The following is an 8424-nucleotide window of genomic DNA, read 5'->3' on the forward strand; positions in this document are numbered from 1 at the left end:
TATGAGTACCTTTTCATTTCCATAGTTGTGTACTTTTTTTCGTTGCACCATTTTTCATACTTAGAGAATGTATATTCATACTCCTGTTTCGATCTTGCTGGAAGCAATCCAGAAATGGCTCTGAATGCCTCTTCTTCAATGTCAGAGGGAATATTTTCCGAATCGCTCATTTTTTAAACTAGTGACATCAATATTATGAATATTATTTACTGTCATATTGACGTTGCAATGCATGGTCTGGCATGGTGTTATTTGAACAAAGGTATTAAGGTAATTGATTTTTAGGATGGGTATATAGTTAAGTAACAATCACTTTTAAAATTCATTGTGTGTTTTTATAGTTATAGGCCAGTCGCCAAGTATTAAAAAATAGCTTATGGTGGGAGCAAATCCGGACAAGCTAGAATAAATTTTATTTTGTTTAGTTTAGTGTAAGGAACCACGTGCTAAATTTGCACAACCCCCAAAGCCCGGATTTGGCCGCCATCTTGGAAAAAGTGGCTAAAATTCGGTTTATTTTCCATTATTTGTCAATAACTCGATTTCTTTCTATCAATTTTAGTGCAAAAAAATGTTCAAACTAAAATTAAAGAAAAGGAAAAACTCCATAAAAAACGTTCTAGGTACTTTTTCCGCGCGACTACCCGTTTAGTTTTAGTTTAGGTTTAGGATGGTCTGGCTGCCGCGCCGGTAGGTTGCGTTCACTACTGCGCATCACCTGTGTACAGGGTGTTCCATTTTTGTGTGTTTTTTTGGGATTTCTCGTTTATAATTTCATTTTAAAGATTTAAACATAATATATAAAAATTAACATTTTAATGCTTTATTAAGGTAATTTCTGCCTGTCTTTTTCAAAATATTTTTTTCAGCTGTTGTTTATTATTTTAATAATCATTTTAATAATACTTTTTTAACAGTTGTTATCTAAAAGCTACACAAGTTTATTTTCAGTTCAGTTTGTTAAGATAACGATAGAAAACAAAATTATCTGGTTAAATTAAATTAAATAAAATAATAATACATTTTAAACAAGATTGATTAATGTTAATGTGTAGAAAATGCGCAAATCTAGGGGTAGAATATTTAGTTACATAAAAAACTAGCGAAAGTAATGTGAAAAAAAACGCATCATTCTATCTCCACTCATAAACGAGAAATCCCAGATATCCCAAATCCCAAAAAACGCACGAAAATGAGACACCCTGTACCCATGTGATGCGCAGTAGTGAACGCAACCTACCGGCGCGGCAGCCAGACCATCCTAAACCTATCTAATAATTAATTACCACAATAATCCTTCAAAACAAATGAAAGTATTAAATTCTACTTATATACACTACGGATCATAAACCCATAAACGCTATCCGTTCTGGTGATAAAAAAGCAAATATTTAATACTTTCCTCTCAGAATATAAACGAAAAAAAAAAAATAAAAAAGTTCCCAGCCGGTATCGAACCACTGACCTTCGCTTCATAGGTGAAAGCTCTACGCGCCGAGCTAATGGAGACTTGCTCGATTTTTATTCAACACCGGAATTTAAAACGCTAAGTAAAAAATAGAGGATATTCTTTGGATGCGCAGTAGTGAACGCAACGTATATCGGCAGCCAGACGGCCTGCACGCTGTTCCAAAGAGCATAATAAAAGATATATCAAAGAGCCAGACGTCTTAAATACTTTCTCAAAAACGTTACTAGCTCATAGACTATTACTCCTGTTGTTAAGCGGAATCTTTATCTCAAGGTCATGTACGATTGCTGCTCGACTGCTGGAGACACAATTATATAGTAGTCGTCTGTTATTGGTTGCAGAAAGAACTTGTTGCAAACGCATCCCCAGAAGATATAGAAAAAGCTGGAGAACGATTTCTTCTTCATCTATATGGATCCAAAAAATGCGACTCATTAGATAAGTACAGATACCAGTGTTTCGTAAAATCCAAAAATTACCAAAAGCTTACCAAACCTAGCATCATTACCACCGACAAAAGACGCAGCTCGTTTGCACTCCTTCCGTACGTACAGTCAGGTATAGATATGGTATGGGAATGAAAAATCACCTCTAGATTGGGGATGGAAGATTTCAAAGAATGGGTTGATGCCCATTGCTACTTCCCAAGATGCAGCTCCCCAAGAATTATTAAATCTGATTTTATGTAAATGTGCCAAAGGTTGTAAAACATCTTGTAGTTACCGCAAAGCAGGTTTGCGTTGCTCAGTAATGTGTGCACTTTGTCAGGGCAAATCATGTTCGAATAGTTTTGAGTTGGCAAAATTAGACGAAGATAAGTACGAGGACAATTTTCCTCTCGATAAAGATCAACGAAAAGAATATTCTGCACCTTATGAACCAGATCCGGAATATGATACAGATGTGGAAGACATTCAGGAAGATTATATTGAACAGCCAGTAACATCAAAAAAACGAAGGAACTCTGATGAACCTTCCACCTGAAAAGAAACCTAAGTTGACGACATGTGGATTAGGCCTATTGGAAATGGGTAGACCACTCAAAAAAAAAACGCGCCGGGTACTTTACCTCAACGCAGCTGAGAGATAAGGCGGTTAAACTTGATTTTCCACCAATCGTGCAACAATAAAAATTTAGTCCGTTATTGCGGACTAAATTTTTATTGTTGGACTAAATTTTTATTGTTTAACAAGTAGCAAACAAGTTTTTTGTTTTCGTAAAATTCGATACTTTGGGTAGTCGCACTATACAATTACAATACAATTTTTTATAGAGTTTTTCGTCTTCTTTAATTTTGGTCTCTACATATTTTGCACTAAAGTTGATAGAAATCGAGTTATTGACAAATAATGAAAAATAAACCGAATTTTAGCCAATTTTTCCTAGATGGCGGTCAAATCCGGGCTTTACGGCGAGTGCAAATTTAATACGTGCTTCTCGACACCAAACCAAAATAAAACTTATTAATAATAAAAATAATAATAATAAAGACTTTATTGCGAAATTTAAAAAAATCACAAAAGGCGAAGTTGAAGCTTAGCTTCCTAACTTAACCCTAATTAGTAGACATAATTAATATATATTATATAAAAATATTATAATAAATCAATAATAATTATAATAGAAAACTAAAGGGTAGAATAACATAGTTTGGTTTGGTTTGGAAAGAATATACCGAAAATCAATTAATTAAATATTTATACATGAAACATGAAATAATTGATAAGTATTTATATATGGTAGATACACAAAGAGAATAATTCTATGAGTAAAAAAAAGGCAACCAATAATTAATCCCGTATTATAGATAATTATACAGAAAGTAATTAACAAGTAAGTACATTAAGTAGATAAATAAATAAATCAAAACAAACTAAAATGGCGGCATGACGGGAGATTATAAGATCTGAACATTTAAATGAAGAATTAAATATTAACTGTCGTATAGAACTTTTAAATTTCAAATAAGAGTTAATTTTAAGATTTACAGAAATTCTATTATAAAGAATACATGCCTGATAACTGAATGATCTCTCATACAGCGTTGTGCGATGTATAGGGGGAGCGATATTAAACTTGTGACGCAAGTCCAGTGAATGTTCATCATACCTAAATTTAATTTTATCAAACAAATAACATGGACTTTTATTATTGATTATCTTATAAATTAGTAAGTATGAATGAAATTTTCTTCTCCCAGCCATGTTGAGCCAACCAATTTCCGCCATTTTATTTGTGATACCTGTATCATATTTTTTTATACTGCCTATCAAACGGATACAACAGTTCTGTAGTCGTTGAATGCGTTTAGCATCATGATCTAAAATACACGGTCCATATAGTGAGTCACAATAGGTAAATTGTGAAAGAACTAAGGTGTCACATAATTTCTTTTTGAGATTAGGATTTAAGATGTAACGTTGATTGTAGATCAGTTTTAAATTTATGAAGGCCTTTTTTATACATTTGTTAATATGTTCAGTAAACCTTAAGTGAGTATCCATAATCACACCAAGGTTCCTTGCAGATTTACAGCTATTCAACCTCTTTCCGTCCAAAGACACAGAAAACAATTTTTCATATTGGTCTCTAGCCTGTATTCTACCAAATAAAAGACCGTAACATTTATTGGGATTAATGTCTAAACAATGATTAGATGATGTCTTTAGAAGTATACTAAGTTCACTAGAGAGGATGGCATTGGCTTCCAATATTTTTCCTGGTTGGAAAGACATATACACTTGCGTGTCGTCTGCATATAAGCGAAGCGACGTTGAATCTCTCAAACCCGAATCGAGCTGTGATGTGTAGAGGATAAAGAATAATGGACCCAGAATTGATCCTTGTGGGACACCACAATTAATATGTCGAACACTAGACAGCGTGCCATTTAATCTTACAGATTGTGTCCTATCTGAGAGATAACTCTCGACAAGTTTCAATGCGCGACACTCAAGCCCAAGAAACTTTAATATTGCTAATAAGAGCTGATGATTCAACTTATCAAAAGCCCTCGAGTAATCCAAGAGAACCAAACCAGTGAGGTCACCCCGATCAGCAGCCTCCAGAATATCATCCGTTACCTTGAGTAATGCTGTTGTACAACTGTGGTTTTTCCGAAATCCCGACTGAATCGGAGGCAAGAGACTATGTTTATTTATGTATTCTCTCAGGTGGGATTCAAGAACCCTCTCAAATATCTTAGAGAGGGTTGGAAGGATACTTATTGGTCTTAGATCACTCATACTGGTGATACTGGATACTTTAGGCACAGGAAGTAGAAATGAATACTTCCAACCCAAAGGGAATGTGGAAGTTTCAATGCATGAATTGATAATATGCACAATGTACGGAAGAATAACTGGATAACAATAAAGAATAACTGGATAACATATTCCAGCTTGTCCGGATTTGTTCCCGCCATCGATGCACTTGCCGACAGGCCTATTAGACGTAGAAAACATATTGTACAATACACGCGAGTTAACTTCATTAGAATACTTGTGTGATTACACAACTCGTGCTACGCACTCGTTATGCAACTTTTACACACGTGTCTTAATGATGCTGTTAACTCATTTGTATCGTAAATATCTATTATTTAGATGTATTGGAAAAAAAACTGTGTAAATTTTAGTTAAAAGAAGATCAACAACATTCTTTACCTGTTAATTAATTATAAGATATTTTCGTTTGCTCTCTCAGCTTAACTTTCGAAATAGACGTAATTGTTGATTTTTAGCAATCCCTAATTGTAGTCTTCCGTTCCTTCCATTTTCCATTTTCCCTTTTTGTAACATGACTCGTCTGGTTTGTTCAGAAAGGCAACGTCTGCTTTGCCTCCGGCTAAACGGGAACATCGTATTTGAAAAACGTACTTAGAATATTGCTGCAGTGCTACAGCGAGTCGAAATGTAATTAGCTAATAGTAAAATATTTTTTGAAATTTTATAATTAAATAGATGCTTCGATAACAAAGTAGAATATTTACTTTAGATTTACTTATTTCCATTTCAAATATCTATAATTTCAAACTTGACTCTCCACTCTAGACTCTCTAAACTCTAGATATAGGGTGGCTCAAATTGGGGTAAAGTTGCCTGTAGATGACCCCACTAATAATCCGTTTAGTAGGTGAATTTATATTTGCCATTTCCGCAAATATGACAAAAAAACTTAAATTTTCTTTCTTGTTTTTTTACGAGTTTATTTTGACATATTTGGACATATTCGATAAAAAATAAAATTCGATAATGAGATGACCTGCTGTTTTTCATTCAGTTTTAAGACACGCTGTACAATCATTATTTATTTTTAAAATATTATTTGCAAACTAGGGAGAGAGAAATCAGACAACGAACAGAGTTGATAGGTATTAGGTAATAATACCTGTTAGACTACCGTTCGAGACGCACTGATGTTACTTTGTTTGTAAATTTTGGTTATTGTGACAAAAGGTAAAGTAAATGCCCCCATTATTTAACTAATGTTAACTAGATCATATTACTTTGTTTTCCTGTTGTAATATTCTGTGCGTAAAGTATTTTATTTTATAAAAGTATTTAGAGAATACGTATTTAATATCTAGTATTTCAAATACCTTTTTCATAAGTATTGCTTACCCCCGGTGTTTTCAGGTACGGATAGCGTGTTATAATCTGCCAGATATATTTTATTTGACGGATAGCAGAAAAACGCGTATCTTCACTTATAGATAACAGTATCTATTAGATAAATTAAACTTATCTCCCAGATATCCTATCTGGCGCCCGAACTGCCAAATAGTGCTTTATTTGTCGGATAAAAATTTGACGCATGAGCAAAGGCATGAGGAGATATTGATTTTATTTGATATTTGACAAAATTGCTTAACATAACCAAGACATTGTTATTATTGAAGATTTCGTTTATTCCAATAAATTCGATTTTAGATTATTTGGAAAAGACTTACCTATTCTGAGTATGTAGACTATAATCATTTTAGAACATATGACGTATAAACACCAATAAACACATTGAAATGGTGCAAAAAACTATTGTTGCTAGTGTCGGACTTTATAAGGACTGTTACAAAATAAAGAGAGTATCTGTTTTGTTAGAGCATCAGAACGAAGAGAATGCGTTAAGTTAGGATAATAGTGATAAAACAGTAATTTATAAATTATTTTATTTAAATCCTTTCAATTATAAACCATTACTACATATTATATAAAATGTTAATGTTTATCTTTGTCGTCTCTACTGAAGTAACGACTTGCTCTAGAAAGTTGCTTTTTTTACTAAAAGATAGCTAAATGGCTCTTCTAAAAACTGTCGTCGCCGGATTTTTTGTTTTTCATTTAATTAAAAAAAAATAAAAAGTATTTTTTTCCTGATCTCGTGGCGGATGCGCCAGGCTTCTACTAGTTTTTAATAAAGCTTTAAAGTAGGTAAAAAATAAATAAAACTTTTTAAATCAAACTATTTATTTCTTTTTTAATTCGCATATCTTAATTCATTAATATTATAACAGGAACCTTATAAAACCTGTTATTCAACTCACATTTGCTTTTATTTCTTTTGTGTTACAATTTTAGTTTAATTTCTTGCACTATGTACCTTATACCGTATGATCGAAAAAAAACGGCGTCCAGTTGGCTGGGAAATGATGATCGATAATATTTCCCATATAAATTTACATATGAAATGACAGCAATCTTTATTTCATAGCCATTGCTGACGCCGTTTTTTTCGATCATACGGTACATCTCTTCTCCATGCTGTTTTTTAAGTAACTCTCTAGCTAAACCTTGCTAAAATACCTGTATTGTGGTCCTTTGAATTCCAGTTAGTTCAACTTTGTTTAGACAAGATTTTTCCTTTATTTTTTCTTTTTTTTGAAGTTCGATCACTTTGAGTTCTTAAAAATAAAAGTAATATGACAAAATTGTTTTTATTGAATGTTTTTTATTAAATAATTTATATATATAATGTGTAAATGTAACAATTATTATAGGTACTATTCATTTATTATTATTAAGACAAAAGTATAAGTGCATTTATCTATTTTATAAAATAAAAACTCACCTTAATTACTATCATTGATGCTATCCTACCTATTTCTTTACTATGAGAAGCCCTAGAACAACATATTTGTTATTACTAACAGTCTTATGCTATTTTTAATTTTCAATATTAATAACTTACCAGATGGTGGTTTTAGGATTGGTTTATAAATCTCTGCTTGCACTTCACCAAATTCCATATTTTCTATTATCAATTGTACTAAAATGTTAATATAATAAATATAACAGTAATATCATGTAATTAAACTATAAATTACTTACAGATTATTTTTTCTTGTTTTAATTTCTTATAAATCGCATTCCATCAATAGATCTATTGCACCACCACCACTGCTGAAATTGAATTATCTTTCCCTTTTTCCATAAAGGTAAATTTAAATAGCCTATACTATAATAGGACTAGTTGGAGTTGAACACAAAATATATTTTAGTTGAATTGTATTGTTTTTATTTTCATTTTGACGATCTTTTGACAATTGAACAATAACCTCACTTTTTAATCTAACGATTTGAAATTCCGAGTTTTTGTCTCTGTCTGTTGTATCGACTTTTCATATATAACCATCTCAATTTCAGATATATTATATTGGCAACACTTTCTCTACGGAGTGTCTACCGGTCCGTAGGCGGCCGTCCTCCAAATTGTTATGTATTGGATTATTTTGTATGAAAATACCCAAATGTTATATCCTATAGATATCAGGCTCTAGATTGTTTATCTTGTAGATGGTTATTTGTTAGATAAAAGTTATTTATTTATAACTGAAGAGACCGCGCCTTATTAGTAGTATATTGTTAGGTACTTGTATTTTTCAGATACTTTTTATGAGGTATCTTGTATATCTCTGTTTGTGGGTGAGAAAAAAGAGACGTCATAGTGAAGGAGA

At 32.2% G+C, this 8424-nt stretch overlaps 1 protein-coding gene across 6 annotated transcripts in view; it reads right to left on the reverse strand.

Moving 5' to 3' along the window:
- The window catches only part of LOC115877665 (Down syndrome cell adhesion molecule-like protein Dscam2), an 84338-nt gene extending 78656 nt beyond the window's left edge, over nt 1-5682 (reverse strand). For 3 of the 6 annotated variants that reach the window (XM_030893932.1, XM_030893931.1, XM_030893930.1), the window contains exon 1: nt 5138-5682. The gene's annotated coding sequence lies outside the window, so the exon portion shown is untranslated. The remainder of the gene's footprint in view (nt 1-5137) is intronic. The other 3 variants (XM_030893929.1, XM_030893928.1, XM_030893926.1) reach the window with 3 other exon arrangements.
- Nucleotides 5683-8424: the final 2742 nt, after the last annotated feature.

Source organism: Sitophilus oryzae, unplaced genomic scaffold (genome assembly GCF_002938485.1).
Source record: "Sitophilus oryzae breed Bouriz unplaced genomic scaffold, Soryzae_2.0 scaffold_1496_pilon_pilon, whole genome shotgun sequence".
NCBI classification, from domain to species: Eukaryota; Metazoa; Arthropoda; class Insecta; order Coleoptera; family Curculionidae; genus Sitophilus; species Sitophilus oryzae.